General features: G+C 43.1%; 1 protein-coding gene across 1 annotated transcript in view; it reads left to right on the forward strand.

Moving 5' to 3' along the window:
- The first annotated feature begins 63 nt into the window (after positions 1–63).
- The window catches only part of ACO1 (aconitase 1), a 65236-nt gene continuing 49965 nt past the window's right edge, over positions 64–15334 (forward strand). The window contains exon 1 of the mRNA XM_055272403.2: positions 64–225. The gene's annotated coding sequence lies outside the window, so the exon portion shown is untranslated. The remainder of the gene's footprint in view (positions 226–15334) is intronic.

Below are 15334 nucleotides of genomic sequence, written 5' to 3' on the forward strand. Positions count from 1 at the left end.
GCCCGCAGGGGCGCCCGCAGGCTCCGCCCCTTCTTCGGCTAGCTGCCCGCCCTTCTCGCCCCTGCTCCGCCCGTCCCGCCCGTGCTCCGCCCATCGCGCGGCGGCCCCTGGGGCGAGAGGGGGCGGAGCGTGGAGGAGGCAGCTGGAACGGCGCAGCGCACGGGAACGCGTCCCGCCGCTTGGGTCTGGTGCGCCGGTCGCGGGAGCCCCGCCGTGCAGTCGGAGGTGAGTACAGAAGTGGCCCGACCCACGTCTCCAGGCGGGAGCGCCGTCCACCCTGTATCCCTCGAGAGTCGGTGCGGGCCTTTACCGAGGTGCCCGAGGCAGTGGCGGCCCAGGGGACACGGAGGCGAGCTTGGGAAGGCTGAGAGGAGAATCGGGGACGTGTTTCTGGCGACTGACGTCTCCGCCCTGTCCCCAGTCTATGTCATGCCGGGGAGAGTGACCAGGGATTGGAAGTGGCTTTCCTAGACCCTCTTAGCCTTGGCTGTGCGTGCTGTCCTGAAAGTCCTTGCCTAGGTTGTGCGGCCAGTACTGGGAGTCCTAACCCCGAGGGTGTGAGGCCCGCGCTGGGAGTCCTCGCCCAGGCCCGGCTAGCTGGATAGGGAAACCCTTGCTAAAGTTGTGCAGGCAGATCCGGGAATCCACTCCAAGGGGTAAAGGGAAAATGGGACGAGGGGGAAGAGACCCTCCCGTGGGAGGCTTGAACACAGAGCCCCCCATGATAGATTGAGAGATCCAGAAAGGAGCTTGGGCTGCAGTTATGACCAAGTCATTTTTTTCCAGATTCAGCTAGCACATCATAATGTCATCTTCCTTCTTGCAACACACATAACTCTCTTCCCTGGGGGACAACCTCTAGGACAGAAGTCCCCAAACTTTTCTGGGACTCAGTTCCCCTTTACACTCTTAAAAATTAGTATCTTAAGGAGCTTTTATGTGTGTTATATCTATCCGTATTTATAATATATAAGACTGAGAAATTTGTACTATATTTAATAATTCATTTAAAAAGAATAGTGAACTAATTCTATCTTAACATTGCCTATTTTTATGAAAAAGAACCATATTTTCCAAAACAGAAAATTATTGAGAAGAGTGGCATTGTTTTACATTTTTGCAAATCTCTTTGATGTCAAGCATAATTGAAGACAGCTGGATTCTGATAGCTGCTTCTGCAGTCTGTTGCAATATCACATATCATGTAGCCTCTTGAGACCTGCACTGTATACTCCTGAAAATGTGTGAGTGGAAAAAGGCAAGTAACATTTTTTTTTTTTTTTTAATTATACTTTAGAGTTTTAGGGTACATGTGCACAATGTGCAGGTTTGTTACATATGTATCCATGTGCCATGTTGATTTCCTGCACCCATTAACTCGTCATTTAGCATTAGGTGTATCTCCTAATGCTGTCCCTCCCCCCTCCCCCCACCCCACAACAGTCCCCGGAGCGTGATGTTCCCCTTCCTGTGTCCATGAGTTCTCATTGTTCAATTCCCACCTATGAGTGAGAACATGCGGTGTTTGGTTTTTTGTCCTTGCGATAGTTTACTGAGAATGATGTTTTCCAGTTTCATCCATGTCCCTACAAAGGACACGAACTCATCATTTTTTATGGCTGCATAGTATTCCATGGTGTATATGTGCCACATTTTCTTAATCCAGTCTATCGTTGTTGGACATTTGGGTTGGTTCCAACTCTTTGCTATTGTGAATAGTGAAAGGCAAGTAACATTTTATTACTATGAAAATGGTTTTGACCTTGGAGATCCCTAGGAGTTCTCTGCACCACACTTTGAGGATGCTAGTGTAGGAAATGCTTCAGAGGCTTCGTTCATTGGGCCTGCTTCTTGTTTGTGATCCTTCCTCTGATTGGGAACACACACCACCTCGTGCCATGGACAGTATTAACCTCTGGTATCTGGAACCAAGTTTGATCTCACTTTGGAAACCATGTACTAGGTCCCTACGTGAGGCTGTGATGAACCTTGCCAACCTCCTGAAAAGTCAGCAAGGCTTCACACATGCCTTTGGTTGTTTCTGTGCCTGCAGAGCTGACCTGTCCGTGCATCGGGATTACAACAGTGATGTGGCAAACAGGACCTGTGGGCTCAGAAAAGTGCCACTGGGGAGACCGTGCCAAGTGTGTAGGGGTTCCTGTGAGAGTTACCAAGTAGTCAGGAAGTTATTTCCAAAAGAACAGGGAGGCATGCTTTTGCCTTCCCTTGCACGTGTTCATTTCTGTTTGCAGTTGCATGGTTATTAGCCTTGAGTTTATTGGAATAATGATTCCCAGTCTTGACGTTCTTTCACTTGCCACTTTCAGAGGGTGTCACTCTGAGTGATGCTTCCTCAGCCCCTGTCAAAAAGCAGTTTCCACCATCCTGGAGTGTGATAGGTGAGGTCCTTCATGGGACTCTTTCCTTAGCTTCGTGCCTTGTCAGAACAAGTTCAACACAGATGTTACGTGTATATATATGGGAGGAAGAAATTTTCTAACTCCATTCTCCCTTTTGTTCCTTCATCCACAGAGCCTCTTGTACTCTGATGGATCAGTTTAAATGCTACCGCCGATACTTGAGAAATGTTGCATGCACATGAGCATGTTGTGTGTGTTGCACAGTCCACAGGTGAGAAGGAGGAGAAGTCCACAGAAGGAAATGGGATCTAAACTCTGAGCACCCGCTGTGTTCTTTGTATTAAAAAATTCCACTTTGATGGTGGGGTGTCATTCCTTCATTCTTTCAGTAGATTTTTATTGGCCACCTATTTCTCATGTGTCCAGTTATGTGCTGGATGCCAGGAAAGTAATGAGCACAAAAGATGCAGTCCCTGTCTTTCTGGCAATTACGGTCTGATAGCTTAGATAACTGCTGGTTAATTGAGATAGTCTGTTGTCAGAGTGTGTACATGAAAGCTGGTCCTGTGTGAAGAGCAGTACCCCCTACCTAAAGTGTGCTTCAAAGGCATGTGCCGAAGAAACCAGAGTCCCACACTGTGAAGATGATGATAAAAACCAACGTGTATCACCACGTGCCTGGCAAATAACTTCTTTGCCTTCTTTCCGCCACTCCTCCTTCTACATAGGAAGTAATTTCCTGTGAGGCAGCCAGACTCAGGGAAATTACCTCCAACCTGGTGCCAGTCACTGGGCCAGCTTCGGGTTAAGACACCTTCTCTGGGTCTCAGTGTCTTTGGCTTTAAAATGAAGAGTTAGGCCATTGATAGTAAGCGTCCCAAGGAGCCAGTGGTTTCAGAGCTGGTTTATACTAGCATTTGTGCATATCTCTTCCTAACTCCGTGTTCAGTGGCAACACATTTTTTAGATTGAAATAAGCCATGGTGGGAATAGTTACACCATGGAAATCAGCAAATGCTACATCAGAGCTTTTTTTTCCTCCTGGAGTTCAAGTTGTTAAACCTTTGCCAGCTGACACTGCTATTGTCTGAGCCAAGATGCTTTTGGTTTGTTTGTTTTTTTAGTAGAAAACAGACTCTTAGGCCTAGACAAAGATCCTAGATATAGGGTGTATGATTCAAGTCCTCTAAAATTTTTGATAAGGAAAAAAATCTGTTTCATCATATTCTAAAATACAGATCAGCAAACTTTGTGTAAAGGGACAGGTAGTGAAATATTTTAGGCTTTTTGGGTTATGGTTATACAGTTTCTATTGCAGCTACTCAGCTCTGCTGTTGAAGCATGAAAGCGGCAATAGACAATATGCAAACAAACAAGTATGTCTGTGTTCCAGTCAAGCTTGATTTACAAAAACAAGTGCTAGCCATAGTTTGCAGACTCCTGACCTAAACTATCAGAACAAGAACCATGTTTCAAAGAGATAGTTTTATGGAAAAGGAGATTCTTCAGGACTTTATGCGTGAATACCAGAAACTTGAGTGTCCAAGATGGATGTAGCGGGCAGTAGTAACTGTAGAGGATTTGGAATCAATCATAGAAGACTCCATAATAGGTTGTTTAAAGGAAGGCCAAGCGTGTTCAAGTTTTAAGGACAGAGCCACTTATGGATCTTATTCCCACCTCCCTCCCTGGAGCCATCTCAGATGTTATGCTGGGATGGATGGACCTGCAGTCTAACCCGTTGTGTGAATTTTGCATATTATTGTGCAAAAACTAGTAGTGTCTCTAAGAGCTATCTTGATTCCAGGGGCAGAGACAAAGGAAATGTTAAAAAGGATGGAAAGGCCCAGGCATGGTGGCTCACGCCTGTAATCCCAGCACTTTCAGAGTCCAGATCGCTTGAGTCCAGGAGTTCAAGACCAACCTGGGCAACATGGCAAAACCCCATCTCTACCAAAAATATAGAAAAAAAATAAAAGCCAGGTGTGGTGGCACATATCTGTAGTCCCAGCTACTTAGGAGGCAGAGGCAGGGAGATCACCTGAGAAGTCCAGGCTGCAGTGAGCCATGATTGCATCACGGCATTCCAGCCTGGGCAATAGAGTAAGACCCTGTCTCAAAAAAAAAAAAAAAAAATCCTCATTATATATGTATATGATACATTGTAGAGTACACTGTGTGTGTATATACCTGTGTGTATGCGTATTTGTACATCCATGTGTACATAAGTTGTGTGCATGTGTCATTACATATTCCATTCCATGTATTTAAAGTAGCATCATGAATGTTTAGAAGATAGACCAGTAGCCAGTTCTGGGCAGTGGAATGAGGTAGAAGGAAGCCAGATAACTTTCGTTACTTTTCATAATAACAGATGTGTGCCTATCTTATAAGGGAGGATAGCCAGTAGCATTCATATATTGCTTTTAAAATGTAGAAAACCTAAAATCCCAACAATCTATACTTTTGGAAGGAAAATTGAGTTATTTCTCTGATAGGAATGTTGCCACCATCCTCCTCCCCCAATTAAAAAAAAACTACTTTGTTATATCACAGCTCTGAACTTGTATATATAATATTAGTATATATTAAAATAATATTAAGAGAGAGCCTCTCAAGTCAAAACATTTTATTTAACAGTATTAATGTTTGACTCTTGTCCAGGGTTAGTAATACTAGGTCAAAGTGTTCCTTAGCAAGCTATTATGCAGCCTTTACACTGGTGTTACAAAATACTGTTGTATAGTTTTTAAACTAAAAAAGCATGTTACACAGCAGTATTTCCCTGTGATTCTGTATTTCTGAGGAGAGAAAGCATGTGCATATATGTACGAGTGTGCCCCTGCATGGACAAAGGCAGTGGATATGCCAAAACATTGAGTGCTTTTCTCTTGGTGATAGAGCACAGTTGCTTTTTAGATTTTCTTCACTTTAGCTTATCGGGGTTTTCACGCATGAATAAATATTACATTTGACATTACCAAAATCAACCCCTACAGTATGTTTACACCTGGTATGTTGAGGACAGTTCTTCCATCTTTCTTAGACTGTCTTACCACCAGCTTACCTGGTGGCAGACCCCAGCTACTCTCTCCCAGTGAGAAATGTGAGGAGTGTGAGGCATGGGGAACCGAAAAACAGGCACACTGACCATGGAGTCACATTGTGCTGTGTCTGCTTCCCCTGTAGAGTCTGTCTGACCTCAGCCCCGCCCTCTCACTTCAGTTGACTGGCACCATCAGCTGACCGTCTCCCTAGATCGACTGGCCTTCATTTCTTTTTTTTTTTTTTCATTTTCTCTATTTTTAATGGAAAATCTCAGACATACAAAGTGGAGAGGAGAGTATAAACCCTCAGCCTCAACGACTGTGAACAGTGATAATTGGCCAATTTTGTTTCCTCTACACTTTTTTTTTTTTTTTGAGACAGAGTCTCACTGTCACACAGGCTAGAGTGCAGTGGTGTGACCTCAGCTCACTCCAACCTCCACCTCCCGGCTTCAAGTGATTCTTCTGTCTTAGCCTCAGAATAGCTGGAATTACAGGCATGCACCACGACGCCCAGCCAATTTTTGTATTTTTAGTAGAGATGGGGTTTCACCATGTTGGTCAGGTTGGTCTCGAACTCCTTACTTCAGGTGATCTGCTCGCCTCAGCCTCCTGAAGTTCTGGGATTACAGGCGTGAGCCACTGCGCCTGGCCCCTCCCTTATACTTTTCTTCAACATCACCTCTTTTTCCTTCTGGCAAGAGTTGGCATCTTCATTTGCAGCTGTATAAATTAACGAGAATCACTTATTAGGTCTTTTAGGAATAAGCATGTATTGACTGCTGTAGCAAAAATCTTAAAACTGTTCTGCCCTAATGTCAGCCATACTGAACTGCTGAGCAGCCCCTGAACACTTGCTGCACTATCCTGTTTCTCTACTTTGGTATTTGCTCTTTACTCTGCCTGTGCATCTGAATTCATCTTCCACTTCGTAGTTCTCTGTAAAGCCTTTCTTGGATCCCACTTGTAGCTGTCTCTTTCCTTTGACTTTTCTTATAACCCTCATCCTATTGTATTTGTGTGCTTATCTTAGTCTCCTTGTTAGATTGCAGTCTTCAAATAAGAGAAGGAATGTGTGCCTGTCTTCTTTTCTTCTGTGGTATTTAGCAATGCATAATGCAAAGAAGATACTCAAGAAATACATGCTAAGATAATTTGAATTGATTAAGTTCACTGGAGAAAAATTTTGAGTATAAAAGAAATCCATCACATTAAAAGAAAAGTTTTCAAATATGACCTAGGACCAAGAACATTTTCTTTCACCTGTTTGGATTTTAAAAGATTTTAAAGAATCATGGTGAAAAGAGTCTTAAATTTGAGCCATGAAAAGAGTCTTAAATTCGAGCCAATATAAAAAGATAGCTTTCTAAAAAGAAAATGTTTTTAATGATCTTTTGTCATTTTTTCACAAATATATCTGGAGCCTGTGGGTCTTCTCTAATCATAGAATGCATCCCCTCACCACCCCCCCACCAGGAGAAAGACCTGAAAAAATAAAACTGAATAATATTGGGTCGCTTGTATTGGATAAGAGTGGTTCTTGACTATGTTTTAAATACTTGTTTTAAAATGTATATTTAAATCTTCAGTAAAAGAAACAGGCTACATTTAGAGCTTACCATAGGTAAGTCAATAGCAATCTCATGAATTATGGTAGCTCACGGGGATATAGTTCCCAGAATATGCAGTGCTTTCGTGTGTTACCTCATTTAATTATCCCAGCAGCCCTTGTCATCTGGGCAGAGCAGTGCAGACAGACATGTTACCTAAAATCTGCAAAGAAGTAAACTGAGGTTTAAGAATATAGAAGAAATCTTGTCCTCAGCAGCAAGTGGCAGAGACTGACTTTAAGAATCAATTGGAAACCAAGAGTCTTTGGGATTAGATGTTGCAAACATGTGAAGACACAAAAGCATCTCAGTATGTCTTTGGGAGACAGAACAGGTTCTTGTGCCCCTTAATGCCATAGACCTATTGAAACGATATCACACTCTCTGAGCCAGTTGTTCCTCAGATTCCTCATGTTCTGCTGTTATCTTTGGTGTTAAAAATTAATCCACCTTAGATGAATTAGTAAGGCTGTTTGTACATGAGTGCTGGTGTGGTTCTCTCTCATTCTCTTGTCTTGATCTAAGGAGAACCCTGGGCAAGCCCATCTTTGGATAGTGTAACTTGTCTGGGCCACTGCTTACGAAACAGACATGTATGGAGCACTTAATCAACATCCTTGTCATCCTTTCTTTAACTGCTATTGTGGAATTACATAGCAAGTTGCAAGTTGTGGCATAGTTCATGAAGAAGAGGTGTCAGTCTAGGAAAGTATCCTCCTACATGATTACCAGGTTTGAATTTTTGGTTGAGAACAGATAAGATAAATAAGCCATTGCCAAGAATCTGCTATGTGCAAGCGCTATGCTGGGTGGACATTTGAAAGGTACAATTTTGTATTAATGGCAGAATCAAAAGTAGCCTCAGGATTGGTTTTAAGGATGTTATGTTTCATAAACTCTTATTTTCTTAGATAAGAAATCAGTCTCCTAAGTGCTGATAATGCCTATATTATTTACATCAACCCATTCTTTAAAAGTTATCTATCATACAAATTTTGCCAAAATCAAGGATGTTTTAGGGAACATGAGGTTTACCATCTCGTCCCCATATATGTGCTTTAGAGCTTGGAGATGGTTTTAAAATGATATATTTTTTTAATGCATTTGGTTTTGTGGATCTTAATACGTTAAATGACTGTAAAATGATATCACTTGTGTGGCCTGTTGGGAGGAGCATGGTGCAAGAGAGTTGGTCCTGACATCAGGAGCCTGAGTTTGACTCCCAGTTTGGTCACTTACCAGCCGTGAGACCATGGCAAGATACTTAGCCCCTCAGATCCTGTCTTCTCTCATGTGAAATGGGATGGTGATGCCCTTGTCACAGAGTTGCCAAGGATCTGCATTAGAGGAATTGGATTAGATGCCTGGCACCCCACAGGCACTCAGCACATGTCTCCAGTCTGCTGAGCTTCTGGATGACCTGGCACTCATGGGATAATGCCTGAACATTGCTGCTGTTCTTCTCAGCTTCTGTCCCAGTCCAACCTGCTAAGCTCCAGGCCCATATATGCCCCTGCCCGCTGGAGATCTTATCCCAGATCCACCGTGTCTAAAATCAACATCCCAGTTCCCATCTTGTTCATTGGCTCTGCCAGTTTGCCCAAATGAGAAACACAGAAGCTATTCAAGACCTATCTTTTTTCCTTACCTACCCCAGCCCATCCTGCTTTCATAACTGTTGGGGGAAGTCAGGGACCCCGAACGGAGGGACTGGCTGAAGCCATGGCAGAAGAACATAAATTGTGAAGATTTCATGGACATTTATTAGTTCCCCAAATTAATACTTTTATAATTTCTTACGCCTGTCTTTACTGCAGTCTCTGAACATAAATTGTGAAGATTTCATGGACACTTATCACTTCCCCAATCAATACCCTTGTGATTTCCTATGCCTGTCTTTACTTTAATCTCTTAATCCCATCATCTTCATAAGCTGAGGAGGATGTATGTCACCTCAGGACCCTGCAATGATTGTGTTAACTGCACAAATTGTTTGTAGAGCATGTGTGTTTGAACAATATGTAATCTGGGCACCTTGAAAAAAGAACAGGATAACAGCAATGTTCAAGGAACAAGAGAGATAACCTTAAACTCTGACTGCCGGTGAGCCGGGCGGAACAGAGCCATATTTCTCTTCTTTCAAAAGCAAATGGGAGAAATAGCGCTGAATTGTTTTTCTCAGCAAGGAACATCCCTGAGAAAGAGAATGTGTCCCTGAGGGTAGGCCTCTAAAATGGCTGCTTTGGGGGCGGCTGTCTTTTACAGTCACAGCTGTAGGGATGAAATAAGCTCCAGTCTCCAGTAGCGCTCCCAGGCTTATTAGGATGAGGAAATTCCCACCTAATAAATTTTGGTCAGACTGGTTGTCTGCTTTCAAACCCTGTCTCCTGATAAGATGTTATCGATGACAATGCGTGCCCAAAACTTCATTAGCAATTTTAATTTCGCCCCGGTCCTATGGTCCTGTGATCTCACCCTGCCTCCATTTACCTTGTGTTATCTTACTACCTTGTGAAGCATGTGATGTCTGTGACCCACACCCTATTTGTACACTCCCTCCTCTTTTGAAAATCACTAATAAAAACTTGCTGGTTTTATGGCTCAGGGGGCATCACAGAGCCTGCCGACATGTGATGTCTCCAGCTTTAAAATTTCTCTCTTTTGTGCTCTTTCCCTTTATTTCTCAGACCAGCCGACACTTGGGGAAAATAGAAAAGAACCTACGTGAAATATCAGGGGTGAATTTCGCCCAATACATAACTCTCCCTGGATTTGTTCCCTCCTGTACCTCCTCATTGCCTTGTCTTGTTGACTGTAATAACACCGTAACCTGCCTCCCTGACACCAGTCTGGCAGCCTTTCCCTGAGTCAGTCTATACCCCTACCAGAATGATCTCTGAAAATCAAATCTGGTCTTAAAAATTGCAGCTCAGAATCCTTTAATGGTGCCTCCTTACCTTTGGTAAAAATTCAAACTTTGCAGCAACCTGGATTGCTCCATCTGTTGTTTCTTAGCTCTCCCCAACATGTACCCTGTACTTTATCCATGTGCAACACTTTATGATTCCCGCAGTGTCACACTTTTGTGCCTTTAATATATTGTTTCATCTGCCAGCTTATTCTTTCAGTGACTCCCTACCTCTGTGTAATTCTGGAAGGCTTGTGCATGGTGTCACCCGTCCCTAGAGTCCTTTCTCTCCCCCTCTGATGCTCTGATGCTGGATTAGGTGCTTTTCCCTGATGGTTCTTTATCAGCCTTCATCCACCACACCTGTAGCATGGGCTGCATGATGTTCTGATTTCTCCTACACAGTCTCCATTCTCAGTCTGAGCGTCTGAAGGAGGATGGGGACTTTATCCCTTCATCCCAGGTCTGTAAATGTCATGTGTATGAATGAATCCACACCAGTCCCTTCCCATAGACAACGTAGAAAGGCCCAGTTCCCAGAAGTATCAGGGTCTAATGCTGCTTTAGTATTTGTCACTCCTTCAACCCAATGAAATAGAGCAGCCATGACATTGTGGGAGTCACTGGGATGGAACCAGCTGCTTCAGAGCTAGGCTCTGGAGTCTGATGGACTTGGGTTTGCATTCCAGTTCCCTCTCTCAGCACGCCTGCATCTGGCTTCAGATTTGCAGCTCCTAACGTCCTTCTATCCTGCTGTGGGGAAGGAATGTGCTGGTCAGAAACAGGAGCATCAGGTCCTCCTGACAGTTGCCTTTCTTAGGTAAAATCAGTAAATATATGGGTTTACATATTGAGCTCTGATAATTCTATTAGCATGAGTCATAATCCCTGAGTTCAGTCAGCCCTGATGAGACCAGGTTGGTGAGGTGGGTGGGGATAGTTGGCCCCAGACACTTGGTGAATTCAGAGGTAAAGATGGCCCTATAAGACCTCTGGCAGCCAGACACCCAATCTCTTGTGGTGACGGCCTTTCTTTCTAATTCCTAATTCCTAAAGTTCGAGTTAGAAAAGTTCATTGCCACGATCTGCAAACTGAGTTCAGGAGCCTGAGGAAATCATGCTGCTTTCTTAAAGATTGGATCACAACTGGACCTGCTTTGTAATACTTTTTTTGAAAGTACAGCTGTATTCACCCAGTACTTCTCCCCCTCTTAAAACATAAATGCAGGCTGGGTGCGGTGGCTCACACCTATAACCCCAGCAATTTGGGAGGCCAAGATGGGTGGATCACTTGAGGTCAGAAGTTTGAGACCAGCCTGGCCAACGTGGGGAAACCCCTTCTCTATTAAAAATACAAAAATTAGCCGGGCGTGGTGGTGGGCACCTGTAATGCCAGCAACTCCAGAGGCTGAGGCCAGAGAATCACTTGAACCTGGGAGGCAGAGGTTGCAGTGAGCCGAGATTGCGCCACTGCATTCCAGCCTGGGTGACAGAGTGAGACCCTGTCTCAAAAGAACAAACCAAAAAACCAAAAAACTTAGATGCAGTAGGGCTTAGTTGGGGTCTCTGCAGGTGTCGTGTACTACACCACACTGGTGACCATGGGGAGCTGCAGGGTAGGGGGCCCACATTCTGAGAAGGGGCTGAGGGAAGACCTCAAGGAGGAGAGGATGAGGTCAGGCTCAGTGCTGGGTCAGATGCCGGGTTCTCAGGACAATGCCCCCACTTCTTCCTTTACTTTCTTGCCAAATGTTTCATGACCCCTTGGTGACTTTCTTTCTCAGCCTGTCTCTGGAATTTATAAATGTCAAAGTTCACCAAGACTTTTTACGAAACTCTGCTTATATTGGCCCACAGTGACACTAAAAAGTAAAAGTGAATATTTCTGTGAGTTTGTGCTGCTGCAACTAATTTAAAACGAGCTTAGAGGATGCATTAAGTCTTTCTCTTTGAGAGCTGCATGTGATGTTCTGCCCCCTCTTGGCCAGTGAGCCCAGAACTAGGGGAGCCCTCAAGAGGCAGGGGCTGCCTGGTCAGGCATTGTTATAGCGTGGCCCTGGTTCCCTAAGTCCTGTGGTTTTTGGCAGTGGCTGTGCACATCTGCTGAGTGAGTCATGATCATTTTTGTGATACATCCTGAGAATTTCCAGTGTTACTTAATAATGAAATTCAGGGAAACAGGGTTAGACTTCAGGAAGTAACTACTTTTCAAGTGCAATCTAATATTTTCATATATGAGTTAATTTCTTATCAAACTGTAACCAATTTTTGATGTTGGAAGTCTACAGTCTAAACCAGATGTACAGTTAGGGCTTTGTAGTTTGTCTTTATTAAAGTCCCTACTGTGGCCACTTTATCACTGTCTTTATCAAAGTCCTCACAGTAGGGACTTTGATAAACTACGGACACCTAGCTGTACACCTGGCTTACAGTGTAGATTTACAACATCAGAATTGGCTAAAGAGCCTCATGTGGTCTGGCCCCTACTATATCTTGCCTTTTCTGTCTTCCCCTTTTTTGCCTTCACTCACCTTGGTCTCCTTGGCCTTCCTTAGACCCACCAGGCATGCCACCACCTCAGGGCCTTTGCACGTGAGCTTACCCCTCCCTGGATTGCACAGTGGCTGAACATCAGTGAGGCCTTCTTTGATCACTGACACTCCCCACAGCCCCTGTACTTTCTACTGCTTTTTCCCTGCTTTATCAATAGAATGGGTCACCATCTGACATTCTGTTTGTATATTTATTTATTTGTTTATTCTGTCTCCTTCCATTAAAATGGAAGTACTATGAGGGCAAGGACTCTGTCTCTGTTGTTCCCTGATGTATCCCCAGGACCTAAAACAGTTCCTGGCACATAATAGACAGTTAACATAAATGTGAATGAATGAATCATTGAATTTTTTTCCACTTAGAAAGGACTTTTTAGATCGTTAACCAACCTTATTTATAGACTGGGAAACTGAGGAACAGAAAAGTTATATGGCCAATTCAAAATAAAACCATCATTTAAGCTTTTTTTTTTTTAAATCTTGACATATATATAGCACATTCTGGTCAGTTATCCAGGATGAGACAAGACTGAGTGAAAATAGACCACTAACTTAAAATTTGAGCAAGAAGAGACAAGCTGCTGTGAGATGGCAAAGCTTTCTGATATAGAGGCAGAGTTTTGTTCCTTTCTGTAGCATATGGTGCACCTTGCACATACTTAGTGCTCAAGAAAAACGTGTTGACGTATGTGGTTATATTGTTAAATCCATTCTTTCTGCACCACTCTTCCCCCCAGTTTCTCTCCAAAAAATAGATAATTGCTCATATGACTTCTCCTTCAAAGTTCTTCTAGTTACAAGTATCATATTTAATAGGTTTTTGTTTTATGAACAGCTAAAAGAATTGAAGAGATGACCTGGTTTCTTGGAAAATTCAGAGATATTTAGTGCAGTTTCCCAGATGCATCCACATCAAATAAAACAAAGAATTAATATTTCTAGCTCTCCTCTTATGAAAGAACCCAGTTGACAAGCCTTGGTGATATTGCTGGTCATGATGATTCTGACCTCAGTGTTGTTTATGTTCACGCAGACATCCTTGGAATTTTACTTTTAACAAAAATATTGTTTATAAGTAGCATGATGTTTAGATACACAAAGGTTTGGGAGTAGGGCCAATTAATTTCTCTTTAAACAGAAATGAAATATAGTTAACCTTTTTAATGAACAGCAGTGAACCTCAGAGATGCAGTGATAGTACTTTGACTTTAGAGTTGGAAGCCATGGCAGTTCAAGACAGGTATATTTCAGAAGGTGCGGGGAGAGAGGAAAACAGAAGGGCAAACCACATAAAATACAGGAGAAATCTTTCTCTCTTGTTTGCATAGATTTTTTAAATCCACTCTTATGTGTCTTTAGATAGCCCAAAAAAAGGATTGGGGGATGTGTTGCCAGTACCATAGAGAGATGATTCTCAGTTGATCATCTGAAGGCTCTTTCAAGCTCTACAAGCTCCCCTGGAAACTGATATGTACCCCCAAAACAAACAAACAAAAAAAAACAAATTCTCATCCTCTCCAGCCCACTACTGACAGTTATGCTGCCTGGGCTTATTCCTCTCCTGTGCTCCTCCTACTGCTGTGTGGAAATCCTGTGATTGCTTGTAGGGTCCATTAATACTATGTCTCTGTCTATATCATAAGGTAATTAATTATAATATTTCACTATGATAGGAAAATTAAACTTTGATAACACAAGTAGCAAATTCATAGATTTATATATTCCAAAGATGAGATGGAGACCCTAAAAGGTGAATCTTATTTTTTCTGATCCTTGGCATTTAGCTTAAAGTAAGTCGACTGTTCCAAACATCTCTACAAATCTAGCTATGATAGATAAACATCACATGGCACTCCTCTTGAATGCTACTGTTGAGTCACTCCCTGCCAGCTGGGTGGGTGCATGGTCTGACGTGGTTTTCTAGCAAGAGTGATGGTTTAGCATCCATCCATATGCTATGTGCAGTCTCCCTCACAAAACCTGTTTGCAAGGATTGCTGCCAGGGTTCAGAATTTCTGTTTTTTCTTTTTTCTTTTTCTTTGTTTGTTTGTTTTTTTGAGACAGAGTCTTGCTCTGTTACCCAGACTGGAATGCAGTGGTACAATCACAGCTCACTGTAGCCTCCATCTTCCAGGCTCCAGCAATCCTCCCACCTCAGCCTCCCGAGTAGCTGGGACTACAGGTGTAGGACACCATGACTGGCTAATTTTTTCGCTTTTTTGTAGAGCCATGGTCTCACTATGTTGCCCAAGCTGGTCTCAACTCCTGGGCTCAAGCAGTCCACCCATGTTGGCCTCCCAAATTGCTGGGATTACAGGCATGAGCCACTGCGTCAACCCAGATTGATATTTCTAAATGCTGAAAGAAAATAGCTGCCAACCTAATATTTAAATTTTAATGTAGAGCTACTCATAAGCAAAATGTACTGGCCCAAATAGGATTTTATCCGTGATTTAAGATAATCATCCCCTTTCCTTGCTGTAATTCGCTAGGCTCACAGTGCACCCAAGCATGGGGTCAAATTGTTGACAGATTTTAGGGCTGTCTGTCATTCACGTGAAGGGAAATGTTGTAGACCATATCTCAAAACCAAGTAGAGGCCAAAGGCAGTTTCAGTCTCTCCAGAGTTACAGAGCTGAGGCATCCACATTAATAGCTCAGTTAAGTCCTCTTGGAGATGAGAACATTTGATCAGCAGAGGTCATCTTAGTGTTACTCAGTTTGACCTGTCTGGCAGACAGGCAGTTTACAAAAGAAGAAATTTAGATGTCTAACAGACAGATGGAAAGTTATTCAATTTAACTAGCTATTAAAGAAGTACCAAGATTGGCTTTTTAATGTCTCAACTTGGCAAAAG

The sequence above is a fragment of the Symphalangus syndactylus genome, chromosome 3 (genome assembly GCF_028878055.3).
Source record: "Symphalangus syndactylus isolate Jambi chromosome 3, NHGRI_mSymSyn1-v2.1_pri, whole genome shotgun sequence".
NCBI lineage: Eukaryota > Metazoa > Chordata > Mammalia > Primates > Hylobatidae > Symphalangus > Symphalangus syndactylus.